The sequence below is a fragment of the Mirounga angustirostris genome, unplaced genomic scaffold, assembly GCF_029215605.1.
Source record: "Mirounga angustirostris isolate CCGP_5_RB_7025 unplaced genomic scaffold, mMirAng1.0.hap1 SCAF_4, whole genome shotgun sequence".
Lineage (NCBI taxonomy): Eukaryota > Metazoa > Chordata > Mammalia > Carnivora > Phocidae > Mirounga > Mirounga angustirostris.
The window spans coordinates 12,499,874-12,518,806 of record NW_026991712.1 but is presented as its reverse complement, the minus strand read 5'-3'; the positions used below and the strand labels follow the sequence as shown (position 1 = coordinate 12,518,806).

The 18,933-nt window shown below is 41.9% G+C and overlaps 1 pseudogene; it reads right to left on the bottom strand.

The window, feature by feature from the left end:
* Positions 1-18,388: 18,388 nt before the first annotated feature.
* LOC123860766 (U2 spliceosomal RNA) lies at positions 18,389-18,513 on the bottom strand (annotated as a pseudogene).
* Positions 18,514-18,933: the final 420 nt, after the last annotated feature.

Here is an 18,933-nt window from a genome sequence, read left to right as displayed (position 1 = left end):
TGTTTTGTAGTAAGTTTTGAAATCAGGAAGCGTGGGTCTCACTAGTGTGTTCTTCTTTTTCTGGGCTATTGTGGCTATTCTGGGCCCCTGGCAATTCCATATGAATTTGAGAATCAACCCAATCAAAAGACAAAGAAATCAGCTAGGATTTTAATAGTGATTGCATTGAATCTATAAATCAATTTGGACAGTATTGCCATCTTAATGATATTAATTTTTCCATTCATAAACATAGGATGTCTTTCCAACTATTTAGGGTTTCTATAATCTTTCAACAATGTTTTGTAGCTTTTAGAGTATGAGTTTTGCACTCATTTTGTTAAATTTATTTCTATGTATTTGATTCTTTTTGATGCTATTATAAATGGATTTTTTTTGCTTATACCATTTTTGGATAATTTATAACAAGTATATAAAAATGCAATTGACATTTGTATATTGATCTTATATCTTGAAAACTTTCTGAACTCATTTATTTGTTGTTATAATTTTTGACTGGATGTCTTGGGATTTTTTATATACAAGATGTCATCTGCAAATAGAGATAGTTTTATTTCTTCCTTTCTAGTCTGGATGCCCTTTATTTCATTTTCTTGCCTAATTGCCCTAATGAGAACCTATAGCACACTGTTGAATAGAAGTGGTAAGAGAAAATTTCCTTGTCTTCTTCAAGGGAAAGAATCTATTCTTTCACCACTGCATGTATTATTAATGGTGAACTTTTTATCACTGCCCTTTATCAGATTGAGGAAATACCCTCCAATTCTTGTTTATTTGATGTTTTAATCATGAAAGAGTTTTGAATTTTGTCTTCTTATTTACTTTTGCAACTCTTATATACTACCATTGCATATGCTAATCACTCAGTAAGTAATAAATGCAATTCATGTATGCATGAATGGTTAAGTACAATCAGAGTTAAATGAAGAAGTGATTTCATTTATGGTTGAAGGGTTAAAAAAAAAATAGATAATCACATTTAAGTGATTGTACTTCCTTAAATCTTACTTCACTTTTTATATAGCATAGAGAAATATATTTAAATGATAAAATTTTATGTTTTGCCAGTTTAATATACAACCCTGTAATAAATATAAAGCATCAATATTTGAGGAAGGATGTTTAAAAAAACAAAAACTTAAAGATGCTCAACTTGAGGCCATAACAGAAGCAATATTTTTCTTCTGATAAGCACTCATCCTATTTGCAAATCAAACTTAAGAAGAGATGGAAAATCTTTAATTTCTGTTATATCAGTCAAGAGAAGGCACAGACTCAGGCAGTAATAGGGCTGTTGGTTTATAAAAGAACCTCTGTGTTGTAGTTGTTTGTGAAGAAACTTAATGCTCTTGAAGAAAGCAGTCCCTGGTGAAAGCACTCCTTATTTTTAAACAAATTTCCTTTCATCCTTTATTTATTTGGGGGGCTTCTAAGACTGTCCAAATAGAAAGGCACATTGCTTCCTTTAAATAGCTAATATGAGATGAATCCAATTACAGTCCAGCCTGGCTGCAACTCTTCAGTCTAGAAATGCATGTTGTTCACAGAAGCAGAGAGAATGGCCAAGGGAGGAATGCGTCTGTTGCACTGAATGAAGATAAGGTATTGCTATAAGGGGCCAGCTGGTCTCCCTTTCATCTTGGTGTTGCAGGAAATATGTATTGAACTTGACTTCCCTCCCCTTTCCTTCCTTCCTTCCTTCCTTCCTTCCTTCCTTCCTTCCTTCCTTCCTTCCTTCCTTCCCTGTTTCCACATTTCATCCAACTCTTTCTCTCCTTCCTGTGTTGTGTCTTTTCTATCAATGTTTCTAGTGCCTCTAGTTTGTGCATAGCCTTATGTTAGACACCATAAGCAATAAAAAGAAGTAAGAAAACCTAGCCCTTAACCTTTTTTCTCTGTATGAAAAAAATAATTAAATGCACAAAAGGGGAAATGTATAAAATAATCTTGTAAAAGTGAGTCTACTATTATCACGTTCAGGGTGGAGGTAGAAACTGATAGAAGAGCTAAGAGTAACTGATGGGGGGGCGGGGTGAGTGGAGAGGTGTCAGAGCTGAGAAGGTTTTCTAACCACTTAAGGGTAGAGCCCACGAAACTTTTGAAAACACAGGCTTAAATACAAATAGGTACATTCTTTTTCCCTGCCTGCTGTCTGGGAAGGATTGAAACTAAGTGAGACACCCTGCTTTGGAACATGATGCTGGGGATAAAAATTCCCACAAGAAGCAGAGTGACCATATAAAATTTATTTTCTAAATTGAGACCTGTTTGAAAGTGAGGGAGGTTGCTCTTAATAATTACAAGGGAAACAAGCATAAACTGGGAGTGTCCTGGGCAAACCAAGATGAATGGATAATCTAAAGGATGCTGATGGATGATTTTTTTAGTTTTCTTTGGGAGATGGTGGTGGTGGGGGTGGTTGAGAACTGGAAAACTTTATTCCAATTTAAAAACAAGCACATTATACTACTGCCCACAAGGATTTTGTTTTTGTTTTGTTATATTTTTAAAGTTTGGATCCTGTGACAAATGATAGCCTCTCAGGAGTCGTTCTCCCCTCTGAGGGACCCCTGGATTCATTCTAGGCTAGAGAAAACAGGAAATGCAAAGAACCAGTGGTGGGAATAAGCTTGACGTGTCCCATGAAAGGATGAGAGGCCAACATGTCTGGAGAGAAATGAGTAAAAAAAGGAGTGATGGGCAGGGGCACCCCATGGTGGTCTGTTTCTCCTCCTCCCTCCAGAACGCACCAGAGCAGAGAGAGATACTACATTACAACTTCCCTAGCTGAGTCCAGAGTCTAGCTTTGCCCTTTATGGGCTTTGTACTCTTGGCCCAGCTGTTCAACTCGGTCTGCCTCAGTTTCTTTAACTTTATCAGAAGGAAGATAATAGAACTACCTCAAGGAATGGTGAGGCTTGCATGCACTATAACACATGCAGATTTAGGATGTCAGCAGAGCATAGAGTCACTGTCTAAGTGTTCAAAAATGTTCATGGTCGATACTGTTAATTCATTTCAGTAAAGGCAGGAGCTTTTTCCAAGGAAGAAACAGGTCAGACCCAGGGGTTGATTTTTGAGAACCTAGCACCTGGTCCAGAGTGTTTCTCCCACCAATGGGTCATTTTAGTACAAAGATGATTATTTTTTAAAGATCTTTTAGATTCTGGACAAGTAGGTCTAGCAGCCTATTCTGAGGTCCACAAACAAACTTCCAGCTTCAATTTTCAATTACTGAAGTACTGGTGTACATGTCTCATTTCTGCAATCCATAGCCACAGACCTCAAGTTCACCTTGGAAATATCCGGCAGTCTTTCCAGGGTTTTGCCCTCTAAATGGTAAGAGCCTCAAGACCTACTCTGAAAAATAAGAATGTAACCCCCGACGACAATGAGAACAGTGATAATAATGAATGGCAGCCAACATGTATTGATTCTTCCCTTTATGCCAGCTGACCACTTTGCCGAGTGCTTTCAAGATACTACCTTATTTAATTCTCAAAATAACCCCATGAATTCAGAGAGTTTAGGAAGCACAGCTGGGGTGCGGGGGTTGGAAGACTGGAATCCATATCCAAGTCAGCCTGCGCTTCTGTCTGTGCTCTGCTGCCTCCCCACGGGCAGAAGTGGTTGTAGGGCAACAGCAGATATTTTAGGCAGAGGCATCAAAGTCTCCTTTCAAGCCTTTTAACCTACAAATCTTTCAGGAATGGCCCAGCTGATAGCTTTGCTTCTGCCAAAAAAGAAATGTCTCCATCTTACAGTGATCAGGATTTTCCCAGTGCTTATGTCACTCATGGGAGGTCAGATGCAACACCCAAGGAAAGAGCATCCCCATCAGGTCACTGAACTGCTACAGGTGACATTAATCCTGGGCTGCATGAGTGATACTCTTGTGACCTGATAGGTGCAATGCCCTGTTGAAAAGCTCTAACCTGTTTCCAGAGGATGACTTTCCATCCAAAGAATCTGTGCCTTACTCAGCAGTGGCAGGAACAGTACTCCTAATTCTGGTGCCAGTCTGACCTTATGCTTGGTTAAGCGGCATTGAGCATTCACCTTATTAGACCTTTATTGGATCCGGCTAATTCATGGAAAGTCATTACAGGAAAAAACTGACTCTGGGTTGCCACTGCGTAATTCTACTCTGTCTTCTATTTCAAAGTGACTAGCACATCTCAGTTATCAAATTTCAGGGAGAGAGGAACATTAAAACCAATCTAGGGACGTAGCCTTGTATAGTAGTGACAAGCACAGAAGCATGTTTTCTGAGGTCAGTGTAGATGGGCTCACATCTCAGCTTTGGAAATGAATACCTAAATGACTAATTACTCAAAACGTTCTCTTCTACAGTTTCCCTTGGTATCTAGTGGATAGGCACGTTGAAAGGATCAACTGGTATTATGATGTGAAAAGGCAAACTCAAGTGCAGTTCTTTCACTGACCCAACTTCCATTCATGATCCTTATTTCCTTGGCCACCTTCCAGCTAAGGAAACACTGAGATCATGACCTGAGATCATGTGACACACTCTGTCCAATGGGACAAGCAGATTTCTTTTGGGTGGGCTTCTGGAAATACTTGTATTATATTGATAGAAAGGGTCTGTCTTTTGCCTCTTGAGTCTTACACACATGCACAAACACACACACACACTCACACCCTTTTTTGTTTACTGGAACAAAGATGTGAGGTCTGTAGTATTACAGCCATCTTGTAACAATGAGTAAATACATGAAAGCAATTAGAACGATTCTTGTCACATGGTTAGTACTACAAAGTGTCAATAATACTATCATCATCATCATCATTATTGTTTATCATTATTATGAGCATGAGGATTAGTAAATGATAATGGAGTTAAAAAATAGAAACTTCCCAGGCCCAGGATAGCATTGATGAGCCAATCTACCCACCTGAGCCACCTTAATTTGGACTTCTTAAAGTAGTAAACAAATAACCTTCTATTTCTCTAGCTATTGTTAGTCAGGCATTGTGTTACTTGTAGCTAAATGCAATCCTCGGTGATCTGTTAGGTCTCGTTTGCTTCATTATTTTAGTCTAAAGGAATGGCTGGTGCTGGAATGCCCAGTACAACACCTCCACCAAATGGTCATCCAACCTCTGCATGAACACTTCTGGAGACTCACCAGTTCCCAAGACAGGGGAGTCTACCTTTGGGCAGATCTGATGCCTAGAAAGATATTCCTCATGCTGAGCTCTTTCTGTTTTCCTAGACTTAAATTTTTTTCTTTTCTTTTTTTTTTTTTTTATTTATGAGAGAACTGCCGAGCCTGTTGACTCTCTTGTCTGTAACAGACTTCTATAGAGTACATTTATTCACATTAAACTTATGAATTGTTTGAAGGTACAACAGTTGGATTCCACGTGGGATGCAAATTTTTAACATTTCTCTTTACTCTTCTTTATAAATCTCTTCAACATCTTCCTTTTTCCCCCTGTGAACATGTTTCACCCTCATCACTTTTCTGTGATGGTCCAGGAAAGATGCCTAAGTTTCTTTCTTTATGAATTCCCCGTCAGGACCCAGGGTATTTCTTCTTTTTTTTTTTTAAGATTTTATTTATTTATTTGAGAGAGCGAGAATGAGATAGAGAGAGAGCATGAGAGGGGGGAGGGTCAGAGGGAGAAGCAGACTCCCTGCTGAGCAGGGAGCCGGATGCAGGACTCGATCCTGGGACTCCAGGATCATGACCTGAGCCGAAGGCAGTCGCTTAACCAACTGAGCCACGCAGGCACCCCATGGACCCAGGGTATTTCTTGTCGCTCCTTTTAAAAGGGACTTATCCGGAGGCGCCTGGATGGCTCAGTCAGTTAAGAGTCTGACTCTTGATTTTGGCTCAGGTCATGATCTCAGGATCGTGAGATTGAGCCCCTGTTGGGCTCCACGCTTGGCAGGGAGTCTGCTTGAGATTTTCCCTCTCCCTTCCCTCTGCCCCTCCCCCATCTCTTTCTTGAAAACAAAAATAATAAATAAATAAAAATAAATAAAAGGGACTTATCCATACCTTCATTTGTAGCTAATCAAATATGTTTTCATATGTTGAGGTGTAAATGACTGCTCACAATTCAGTCTCCATTTAAAATATTTGTTAAAATATCAACTATCTTAACACTAGGAGCAATATTAATAGTGAAAAAAGTGTTTGTACCCTGGTATCTGATCCAATCCAAGCTGACCCACCTACACACTACAGAGGTAGTACATAGATAAAGGAACAGGGTAAACATCAAGATTGGAATCCATGGCTTGATAGTAGGAATTCATCCTTGGACACAGATCTGTAATCATATTTGTGATTGGGCTTTGGTCCCTCAGGATTTAAATGCACCATCATCCCACTTGGCTGACACCCTTGGCAAGAAATTGGGGTTCATAAATATGTGTTGAATGAGTGAGTTCTCGAGTACTTACAATTTGGGTGGCACCCAGTAATTGGTGAATATCAGGCCATGAAGTTTGAAAAGAGTTAGCTCACTCCCCTAAAGTATGTAGAACCAGAAGCGTGGGGAGATAGCAGAAACAGAATTTACCACATCCACTCAACCAGAATTGTCTGATTTCCATGAAGTCTACTTCTTTTTGGCATGCATGTTGTTTTTCAGGGATGATTGGGTCAAGTTTGTGTTTCTGGGCTTGTAAGAAGGTCACCTTTACCATAGAAGTCCCCTCCAGGTGATGGGGAAGGAGTGCTCAGATAGGAAGAAATGGGAGAAGGTTTCCACATTTCCTTGAGGAAGTGAAATCAACGTATAAAGAAGCCTAAATAATCTGATTTTCTCCCTTGTTATAAAATACTTCTACCCTTATTTGACCCAAATCATGACCCTGACAAATACCATAAAAGCACCTGGGCTAATCTTCAGGGTGGACTGTTATGACTGAGACAGAGGTTATTGTTCACTGCTGGGAACTGCTGGGCAAAGGATGCCCTGGGCCCACCCTGATAGCATTTTGTTCTTCACAGAAATCATTAGACTGGAATGGGGGAAGCTCTCCACTGAAGGGGGAGGGCCAGTTGCTGAGATCTCAGGCCCATATCTATCAGTGAGAAGATCCCTAAGATGCCCCACCACACCCCTCACCCAAACATCTACTCACACCAAGATAGCACGTAGGCCGTGAAAGGGACTCTTTCTTGTGCAAAATTCCGTTTGCATCAAATCCTGGGGAAGTCAGAGTTTATGAGGGAAATCAACCATTAGAGCAGGTAAGAACATGGGTTTCCAAGGCCAAGTTCATGCTTTCCATTTCCTTCCTCTCTCCTAATCAGGTAGTTTTAGGCAAATTTTTTAAGGCCCCTATCCTAAGTTTTCTCCTCTATGAAGTGGAGATAATAATGGCATTTTCTGCAAATTTGGTGAAAGAATTCATGGTAATATCCTTAAAGCCCTTAAAAAAAGTGGTAGTCATATAGTAAGTATTCAATGAATGACAGGTATTGTTCATTTATCATCTAACAAGGGCTTATCTGGCCTCAAGAACTATGCTAAGATCTGGAAGCAAATGTTGAACAAAGCATTGCCTCCTGAGCTCATGGAGCTTACAGTGTATTGAGGAGCAAGTAAGTTAAATGGATTATAACAATGCAGTGTTGTAAGTTCTGCCAGAGGTAAGCACAGAGTGCCCTGGGGATCAGAGGAGACACGCTGACCCCATTGCCAGCCAGGATTTTCCTGAAGGAGTGACAAGTGGAAGTGGATGGTTGCATCGTGGTGGTGATGCAGGGGAGGAGGTGGGAACAAGACCTCCCCAGAAAGAGAGAGGAGCTTAGAACATGATACACTACCATGGCTTTAAGGAACAGAATAAAATTTCGTTTGATATGGCAGGGGGCCCATCATGAAGGAGAAGAGGCAGAAGGTAAACCTGGGGGAATCAGGACCATGTATATGCATCAGGAGAGACTCTGAGGGACTTCTCTATGGAGAGTTTACCAGTCAGACTCCCATTTTATAATGGAAAGTGGGGGAAGACAAACGAAGAGACACCTTCCCCTTTGGCTCCCAGTTGCTATGTCTAACCCTCTGGAAACATCTTTTTCTCGGTCATCTCCAGAGGCCCTACACTCCAGGCTCTAGATAGATAAAGGGAGTTCATATCCCAAGCAGTTAAGACTGGGAGGCCTGGGTAGGATTGTATTTCTTTCCATCCTCAATACCACAGCATCAGGTGTTAGAGGGACAGTTGCTGGTGGTTCATTTTCTGCACAGGTTGCCTGAGGCTCTCTGTCCAGGGGCGGTGGCTGCGTTTACCAGAGCCCGCCCTCCCAAGGGCTGAGGGAGGTGGTATCACCCTCATCACATTGTGGCTTGGGGCAAATACTGCTTCCATCTGCAAACTCCTTCGAAATCCCCATCTTCGAACTTTCATGGTTGCAATGTAATTAAGTATGTTCTTCCAATACTGCTGTAGAATTGTGAAAAAGATTGATAGAAGCTGTTTGGCTTAGAGAAAAAAAGCAAAAGCAATTTGGTTCAGAACACTAAAGTTTCAGTCTTGTCTCTGCCACTGACTAGCTACCCTGGCCTTGTGCAGATACCGTGTTACCATCAGAAATCTTTCCTCCCCAAGGATGGATGATTTCTCCAATACCTTCTAATTGTACAGATGAAGAAACAGAGATCTAGAAACAGAGGCATTTCCAGCCCAGGCACACCCAGGAGTATCTTCGCTTTCACATGGGTCAGCATAATTACTTTGGAGTACCAACGATAAGAGTGTTTTATCCTGAATATTGAAGAATGAATGCATAGCCTGGACTGGCTTCATGGGCCTCGTTGGTTTTAAAGTAAAGATCTCAATTATTTTCTCAATTCTATTTCCCCTTCCCTGTTTGAGTCAATCAGAGGGGGATAAAATTGTTTGCTCTAAAATTAGCTGGTAGGGTTCTTTCATCTTGGATTCTTTTGAAATGAGAATTCAAGCCCAAGCCTCAAGTCACTAAAAATCTAGTTTTTCTTCCACAACTTCTGGAATGTCTGGACTTTTGCCCTTACCAGACCAACACAAGGGTTTCTCAAGTGGGATACCATTTTTATCTCAAACCAGCTCTTTGGAGGGAGGTTGCTGAAAAAGCTTTGGCCAAGGATCTTTACTTTAAACCATGTCCTGTTTCTCTCTGGGGTTTGGTGTATCCACTCCTCGTGCCCAGGATGTCCAGCGAGCCCTCTGGTGCCCTTGCTGAGCAGCTGTCCTCAAGCTGGATGAACATGGAGTACAGAACTGACAGGGCTGCGTGTTCCTCAGCCAGCGATTGTAGGGCTCTAATGTTCACTTTCTAATCTAAATGCTGAGGCAGTCTGTTCTTTGGCCACCACAGAAGAGCTAACAATCAAGACAGTGGAAAGGAAGCCAGTTCTTGGGATCTGCTCCTCATCCACCCAAGGGTTGTGGTTACTTGAACACCATGGAGTAAGCAAAGCTCATGATACATAGCTGTGGCGGCGTGGTTTAGGGGCCCACTGGTCCAGTTCAGAGTGAACTACTTTGGGATCGTCAGGCAAGTGTAAAATTGTCCTCTGGGGATATACTCCCCATTTAGCTGCTCTGTCATAAATTCTATGTGCTGGCTGCCAGGTTGCTGGCCATGGAGGACCACATGGTCCAAATCACCAGGTCCTCAGGAGTACTGTGAACCTCAACATCATCTATGCATGGTTATAAACACAGCATTTCATTTCTAATCACTGGAATCAAAAAAACATAGGTTCAAATATCAAATATTGATGAGTGACGTTGGACAAATTATCAAATTTTTCAAAATGACAATTTACTCATTTGTAAATACACACACTCAGACACACACACCACATTTAACACAGTATCTGATACCTAGTGAGCACTTGCTAATTATAAACAATAACGATAATCATAATAATACAAATATTATCAGGAAGGATCTATTACCCATGGAAACCATAGGTAATCTTTGGGTTAAAGAGAGGAGGGGTTGAATTCTGTGCCTGTTGTTATTCTCCTTGTGCCCTCTGGACACATGTTTTGTTTGCTTGTTTTCTTGTTGTAAAGTGAGGGTCATAATATCTACCAAAAAGGAGGGTTGTTTTGAGGATTAGAACTATTTCGTGGAAAGCACTGAGCATGTTGCCAAGCATGTGGTAGACACTGCATACACGGGATCAGTCTTATGACATCTCAGTTTGTTCTTTGGTTCCACAAGGAAGTTGGCCCAGATGATCTCTGAGCTATATTCTTCCCTGAGTCTGTGACATGAAGATCTGCAATCCCAGGGAGCTCGGGCAAATGTGGCAAATGTAGAAGATTATAATAAGAGGAAGTCTGCAGAGCAGCCCTCATACTTGGCCCACACATGATCCTGTCCTTGCCCCCTCCCCCAGCTAAGAGGGACATCTTTGCAGCCTAGTCTGACCTCTGTGGTCAGGAACGGTGAGAAGGTGATGATCAGACAGGTCACTGAAGACAACTTCAGTAATGGTAGTTGAGGGACAATGGGAGGTTCCACCAGGTGGCTTACACCTGAGCCTGCAACGGGTGTTTTTAAGTTCTCGATGACATTCACTGGTGTTACACAAGTGCACTCAGGCAACACTTTATGAACTGACCAGGACAGAACTGCTCAGACTCAGAGCACTAAGTCCATTTGCTCTGCTGTGAACACGTTCAGGCCCACCCAGGCCCCGAGGAACAGGATAAGCCTCCAGGACACAGGAAGTGAGACCCCTCTTCCCTTACATTGAGATGCTGGATGTATAGCAAAGACTTGCTCATTAGTATTCACACACCACCCAACCTTGGCCTCCTGCAGGATGTTTTAAATTATGAGGGAGGAGGGAATCAAGCTAAACACATTTATGTTATGTAACATTTTTTTTTTTTTCCCCGAAAGGATTAGCTGTTCCATGGACACACAGCTGTTCTTTCCACAAGTCTCTTCAGGGCTAGCTCAGACAATGGTAAGAACAGCAAGCTTAAGACAAAATGCCACATTCCTCTCTCCCTGGCTGAAAATTGTGCTGTGAATTCCCGCATTGAGCAGGAAATGTGTTCAGCTGAGGAGAGGGGAGCTTTGTTGAGTCTCATTGGCGGTCCTCCTTCTTCCCAGCTCACATCATGTCCTCCTTGCCTGTGCTCCTCGGTCCATACTTTCTCTTCTCTCTCACTCACCTTGTGAGGACATCTATTTGCTTCTTCTTTCTTTCTTTTTTTCTTTCTTTTTTTTTTAAAGATTTTATTTATTTGACAGAGCAATCGAGAGAGAGAGAGAGGGAGAGAGAGAGAACACAAGCAGGGGGAGCGGCAGGCAGAGGGAGAGGGAGAAGCAGGCTCCCTGCTGAGCAGGTAACCTGATGTGGGACTCGATCCCAGGACCCTGGGATCATGACCTGAGCAGAAGGCAGACGCTTAACCAACTGAGCCACCGAGGAGCAGCACCCCCCTTTTTTTTTTTACTCTTCTTTCCCAAAGACAGACTGGCCATGATGCTCCAATGTCAAGTTTCGGGGCCTATTATGCACACAGGCCATATACAGTGTCCTACAATTAATACTGTGTTTGCACAATATTATACTCATTTCTTTAGGTTGTTTCAGTTTCAGACCTCATAAAACCTGGTCTTCTTGTGGTAGTAGCATCACAGTTTTCTTTTGGGGGACCACAGCACTCCCATTCTTAGCCCATGTGGCTGGAGGATTGATCAACCCAACTCTAGCAGTGGAAGCAGGAGTCAGTCCAGCCAATCAGTGCATTTCATCTGTTGACCAAAAAGATTATTTCAGGATTAGGCAAATGACCCAAGCAGCCCCATGGTACTCAAACATGGGACTTCAGTTGCAATAAATGGGGGAAAAAGACATCTTTTTCCCATTGAGTTTCCTGAAAAGGAAGGATTTAAGCCTGTAACTGGTGGGGACATTCTCACCATCAAGAGAGAAATACTTACCTAAGATGGAAAGTACACAGTCAAGAACTGCGTATATATTCCTAAAAGCAATATTCATTCACCAAGCAATTGCTCTGTGTTAATAATGGCGAAGCATGTTCTTGGCAATGGGGTTTCATCAGTGAACAAAATGGATAATATTCCTGTCCTCATAAGCTGATATCCTAGCTGTGTGAGATATATAAAAATGAATGCATGCAGGTAATGATGAATGCTATGAAGAAAAGTAAAGCAAAATAAGGTGATAGGGAATGATCAGCAGAAGTCCGTCTTCTTAAGTTTTTGGGGTATTTAGAGAAGGACACTGTAATGACGTGTCAACTGAGCAAGACCTGAACAAGGTGTGGGATTGGACCCTTTGGACGTGGCAGAGAAGTACCATGGAGCATGGGAACACGGGAGCTCAGAAGTCCCGTGTGGGGTGTCAAGGAGGAAGGCTGCCCTGGGTGGTGCAGGAAAGGAGAATAGAGGGAACACCAGGGCCAGAGTATATTGCAGAGTCTTGTCAGGCCTTGCAAGAATAAGGAAACTGATTTTAATGGTGTGGAAAGCTGTTGGGAGTTTTGAGAAAAGGTGTCATACATTAAAATGTACATTTTCAAGGACTGAAACAGACTGTAGTGGAGCCAGAATGGAGGGCCAGACCAGCCAGGAGATGACTACTGTGGTCTAGAAGACAGGCCATGGGGGCCTGGCCAGGTTTGCAGTAGCGAAGGCATGAGAGATGTCTAAATGATGCGTGTGTATTGAAGTTTGAAAACAACATTTTCTAACTGATTGCATGATAGATATGAGTGAAATAGAGGGGTCAGGGATGGCTTCCCAGTTTGGGGCATGAGCTCAGTGCTAAACGAAGTTGCCATTGACTAAGACGGACTTCACTAGGGAAGGAGCAGGTTGATGTTAGTGTTTATCAACTTTAACTTCTTGTGTTTCTTTTAAATCTTATTTGATGCCTCTTGGCATTTGGAACTAATAACCATCTCCTTCTTGATTTGTCTCTTGTACTCTCTACATCTAACATACTCTACGGGTTTGTTTTTTTTTTATCTGTGAGTTTTCTGGCTACTTCTGCTAAATCTGGTTAAATCTGCCTACTTTAGTCTCGCAGGTGATAACCCTCTTCCTCTGCTTACCATTTAGAAGTGTTCTGACCTATATTTTCCAAGTTAATAAGTGGCCCTGAGACCTCATCCACATATATGGTTTGATTTTCTGGCAACCATGTATTTCTATCTCAAATCCATTGTGCCCTTAATATCTATTTTTAAAAGTCCCACAGACACCTCAAATAAAACACTTTCCTAATCAAACAAATTATGTAAATATCCTTCTCCTCTTGTGTACTTTCTTTCCTAAAAAGACATGATTGTCCATTCTAATTGTCAAGCTAAAAACTGGGGCTCATCCTGTCCCCTTCTCACTAACCACATCCCAGCATTCAGTTGGCAAATTCTACAGATGCTACTTCCTTAATACATTTAAAATGCATCCAGTGTCTTTCTTTCTGCTGTTTTTGCCTTCTTGGATTCCTCCATGATCTTGTCTCCAATACTGCTCACTTTCCATATACCTTACACACTGCTGCTGTCAGACAACCTTTTTAAGACACAGGTCTCAGAGTGTCATTCCTCTACTCAAGAGTATTTACTGACTCTTCACAGCTTTGGGGACCAAGCGAAAACTCAACGTTCTTCATGATCATTATTTATGAGCACAGCACGTCAGCATAACTTCCTCCTAGTATCTTCATCTGGCCTTTGTATTCAAACCCTTCCATCCCCTTCTTTGTGAGTTTGTTGAAAACAAAATGATTGTCCCCTACCTTTCACTTGAATAGCAAGATACTTATCTTTTTAATTGATTTAACACAGTGTCCCAACAGGAATAGTGCATATGCCAGCTGAAGAGGATGTCTCAGCCCAGTTCTGTGCCCATCATGGTCTCCCCAAGCAGTGGGGAGTCTGCTTCTGCAGACTGCATGGTCTGCCTCTGAAGTGGGGCCAGGAAAGGGAAAGCAAATACTGGTGCTCTTGTGGGCAAGGTGAGATCTGGCTTTCCAAGCCCTGCCCCAACTAATGCCCATCAATTTCTCTGGCCAGCTTCATACTTTCTACAGAGCTGGAAGACTGCCATTAGAGATAGCTATTGCTCAGACTGTGGGTAGAAATGCTCCTCCAATCATTGCTAGCAAGAAGAGATGGTGACGTTAGCTGTCGGCAGCAGGGAAGTTGGATATTGACTTCTACCGTTTACAGCTCTGATTGCTGTTATAGTCAGGTGTGAAAAACAATAATAAGTTAAGATTGCAGTTATCAACTACATACCACATAAATGTCACACAATATATCACTTTTCTTTTATTCCCTGGTGAGATTCTCCCCCAAATTATTTTCGAATATTAAATTTCTCTTCTTATAAAAACTACTGTTGTTAGGTCAAAGAAAGTTCTATTCTTGTCTTGGAAGGTGAAAGGCCAAGATTTTGTGTGTGGTTATGACCTTGAGCTAAGTACTTGGAAAAATCTTGCAAATAACTGTGTGTGTGTGTGTTTGTGTGTGTGTGTTCAGAGGTAATGGGGGAGTGGTGCCTCAAGCACTGTTTATGAGGGATAAAATCAGATGAACTTTGAGTTTCCTTGTGATCCGGAGATTCTATTACCTAATGAAATGGAATTCTATGTTATCTCCCAACTCAGTAATGAATGCCTGGGGGCAAACCTATCTTGCTGAACACTGTCTCCAGTGGCAGAGGGTCAGGATATGGCATTATTTTAAATGGATATTAAAAGGATGAGCAGAAATGCCTGTGACAGAGGAATTACAATGGCCTTTTGCAGATGCCAAATGTCACTGTGTCCTCTAGGCTCTGCCTAACATCTGTGGGAGAAAGTGAGCATGTCATTTGAGGGAGTGGAGCCAGGTCAAGGCTACTGCTCTGTCAAATGGCATGCCTGATGAATAACCTTGCCTCATGGTTTGAGGAAGGTGAGGTGCCACATATTATCTGAATTTAATTTTTACAGTAGGAAATAGGCAACAATGGCTGGACCAATAAACTATTCTGAGCTTAAGAAGATATTGAAGAGGCAGCGAAGTAGTCAACAGAGTGTGGGCTCTGGAGCCAAAGAGCCAACCTCACCATCATCATCATCTGTTTCCTTCAACAAATTACTCTCTTACAATTGTTTTCTTCATCTATAAAAGCAGGTGTTCATTCATTTATTCAGTGGTATTTATTTGGTGCCCACTGGGTGTCAGATACTGGACTAGGTTCTGGACATGAATAAAACAGAGAGCAGGGGCATAATTTACATGTCTGGAGCATATCTATCTTAACTACTGCCATCCGTGAGAACATTGGTCACCTACGGTGTGGTTATCTCTGTACAGAAAGTTGTTACATGGTACATAAAATGTCTCTAATTCAAAGATGTGGTCTCATTCATCTTGGTACTCCCAGTTCCTAGCCTGGTCCTTATTTGTTGATTGCAAGTCAGCTCTGGCACTGTTGTTCTCTACTCATCATCACACTTTCTACTGTGTTCATGATAATGTATTTGCTGCTCCTCTGGATTCATCTCATGCTTCCTTCTTCTAAATTTGTTCATATAATGTTGTGAGCTGAACTGTACCCCCCCAGAAAAAAAAAACACTTTCAAATCCTAACCCCCTATACCTGAGACTGTGATCTTATCTGGAAATGAGGTCTTTGCAGATGTCATCAAGTTAAGATGAAGTCATACTAGATTAGGGTGGTCCTTAATCCAATGACTGGTGCTCTTATAAGATGAGGGACATTTGGACACAGATACACAGGGAAAATACCATGTGATGATGAAGACAGAGATTGTAGTGATGGGTCGACAAGCTGAGGACACCAAGGATTGCCAGCAATCACTGGAAGCTGGAAAGAATCAAGGATGGATCTTCCTCTAGAACCTTCAGAGAGAGCATGGTTTGGCTGATACCTTTATTTTGGACTTGTAGCCTCCTGAACTGGGAGCAAATAAATCAATATTGCTTTAACCCATTCATTTTGAGGTACTTTTTAAAGGCAGCCTGAGGAAACTAATACACATATTTTCTCTCATCAGAACTATGTTTATCTCTTACTTTTACCTGCTGAAAGCCTCCTTCTTCCTAAGGACTAGCTCAAATACCACCCTGGCAGCTCATCTCAAAGTAACCCACCCACTGAAGTACTAAGTAGCACTCAGAATATATAGGTCTCCTAATTTTTTATGTTTTGTTTTGTTTTGCATAGCAATAATAATAAAAGAAAACTAACATTTATGTAGTACTTTCAAAATTATCCAATGTGATATTCACAGCAGCCTTGTGGGGTTGGAAACACAGACTCATTATCTCCATTCTCCAAGGGAAGAAACTGATGGAGAGAGAAGGTGAGCAGCCTGCTTACAGACCCATAGCTGGTTTATGTCCACAGGCAGATGACAAGCAGAAGAAGGGCTCACGTCGCGGCTCCGTGAATCTTCCTTCTAGCTTCATCGGTCTTTCTCATCAAGAAGACCTAATCTCCTAGAGCTCCTCCTCAACTAATGGTGGGTACAGTGTTCATAGTCAAAGTGCTTATTTTTAATGGACTTTTCCCTTTCCAAGTTCCAGAATAAGCTCATTAGTTCAGCCTCATCGAAAAGCACTATGCCTGGCAAATCATATGTGCTCAAAAAACTCCTATCGAGGGATGTGCTGAACCTATTGTTCTCTCTGCTCTTCTCCAAACTTCTGACCAGGCTAGTACGGGAGGCTTCCTTCAGGGGAAAGCCTGGGCACCATTCCATGCAAGCCGAGGAAAGGAGAAACAAAGTGATTTTCTATTACGTCCACACTGAGAGAAATGTTAACCTCCCTGCTTCTTCTCAAGCCTGGGACGCCTCACAGCAGAGATCACAGGAGATGAGAAAGAGCCATATTTGGGTAGTAAACTGCCTTCCCCAAAAGCCCACTGTCTTCAAGAGATCACCAAGTCAGTGAGGGGTTAGTAGGGCTTTCGTATTCCAGGGTGAAAAAGATCTTGAAGTTCTAGAATTATTCACAAACTCTCCTGTTTCCTCTTTGTGTTATGGAACAGATGGAAAAGGATTAGAGTCCAAACAATTTTGTTTGTTGGCATAAATCACACAAGACACCTGTTATTAGCAATCTCATGGATGAATCAATGCCTTTTCTCCAGTCGGAAGCGACGAAGATTGGAGTTAATCTCTCTTCCTTTTGCTCTCATTTTTAAAGTGTCATAACTTTATCCATAGAATAGCTGGGGTTTTAAAAAGATGTCCTCACTCTGATTCTCACCTCTTGAATCATCAGATGCTTTCCGTCCATCCATTTGCCTGAGAGGCCCCTAAACAAAATCAAATGGCAACACCCTACAAGAATAGTATGTTTGTTCCCTATTCCAGGGTCAAGCCTATCTATATCTCTCTCTTTGTGCCTCGTATACATCTCTACAAACTGCTGAAGGCTTAGCTTGGAGTGGTTCCCAGCACATGCTGATATCAATCTATGCATTTGCCATGTACTCTTCTTAGGCTTTGCTGGAAACGTATTAACTTGAACAGAGTATTTGGATGATTGCCTGGGAAGAAGTGAACTTCACCCTGGATCTTGGTTTGTCGTGCTGCACCCTGAAGATGCTCAGAAAGGAAATTCTTGGTTTTTCCCAGCAGAAACTGGGAAGAAGTGAACTTCACCCTGGATCTTGGTTTGTCGTGCTGCACCCTGAAGATGCTCAGAAAGGAAGTTCTTGGTTTTTCCCAGCAGAAACCACTGTCTCTTTGTCAGGCAGGACTATGAGATAGGGAGTCTGTTTTGGATGATTGTCTTGGCCAAATCCTCCAAAGACCACATTTGGCATGTGGTTTTGCCTGCCTACTTCCTGCTTAGCCTTTGAACCTCCATTCAGCTACATCATCCTCCAAGAAACCTCTCTTCATCTGGGGCTGGCAGATAGCCCCGAAAGCCCTCAAGTTTATGCAATGTTTATCAAGTCTACTGTTTTGCAATAACCTGTTTCCCTTGCTGTCTCCACTGTAAGGTTGTTAGCATAAATAATATTGGTGCCCTACCTAGGTACCCTAGGATCCTTTTACCTGTTGGGTTAATGTGCTCATCCTCCAGCTGTCATGGGTGTTTCAGCTCCTGGCTTTTACCTACAACATTCTCCAAAGGATTCTCTTTGGGCTATTGAAGCCATTTCTCCCTGGGGATTCTGGGGTTATGATGCACCATGACCTCACCCAGCACCACCACTTCTTTCAAGTCAGGACAGATTCTGTGGTACAATTTATGTTCTTGGTCTCCCCAGAGGATTAGGCTACAGTTAGACCTCATGTGATACTATTTCCTGTATAGCTCCCTTCTCTTATCTATTCTGCTTTCCTCATTCTCTCAGCAGCTCATCCTAAATGTACTCCTCCCATCAACCACATGTACAGGAATCCCTGTCTCAGGCTCCGCTTCTAGGGAACCTGACCTCAGAAAAGTATATAATCTCATTACATCCTCATAACAAACTACACTTGATCTTAGCCAAAAGGCCGAGAAGCGATACATCCTCATAACAAACTGAAAGGTAGGTATTAATATTCCAGCTGGAGAAACTGAAGTTCAGGTACAGTAAATAAAACTTTGAGGTGTCATGACTTAATCCATAGAATAGCTGAGGTTTTGAAACCCGCCGATTCCCATCTTTTGAATCATCAGATGCTCTCAGTCCATCCATTTGTCTGAGAGGCCCTTAAACAAAATCAAATGGCAACACTCTACAAGAATGGAATGTTTGTTTCCTCTTCCAGGGCCAAGCCAATCTATATCTCTTTCTATGTAACAAACACTTGCCTGTCACACACCAGGTTCTCAGTAAAAGATGTTACATGAAATACAATCTGAAATCTCCATTAATGCACCCAATAATCTTGAGTCCAAAGACCGGGTATTGGTTGGTGATAAAATGGGACAATTTGCAAATG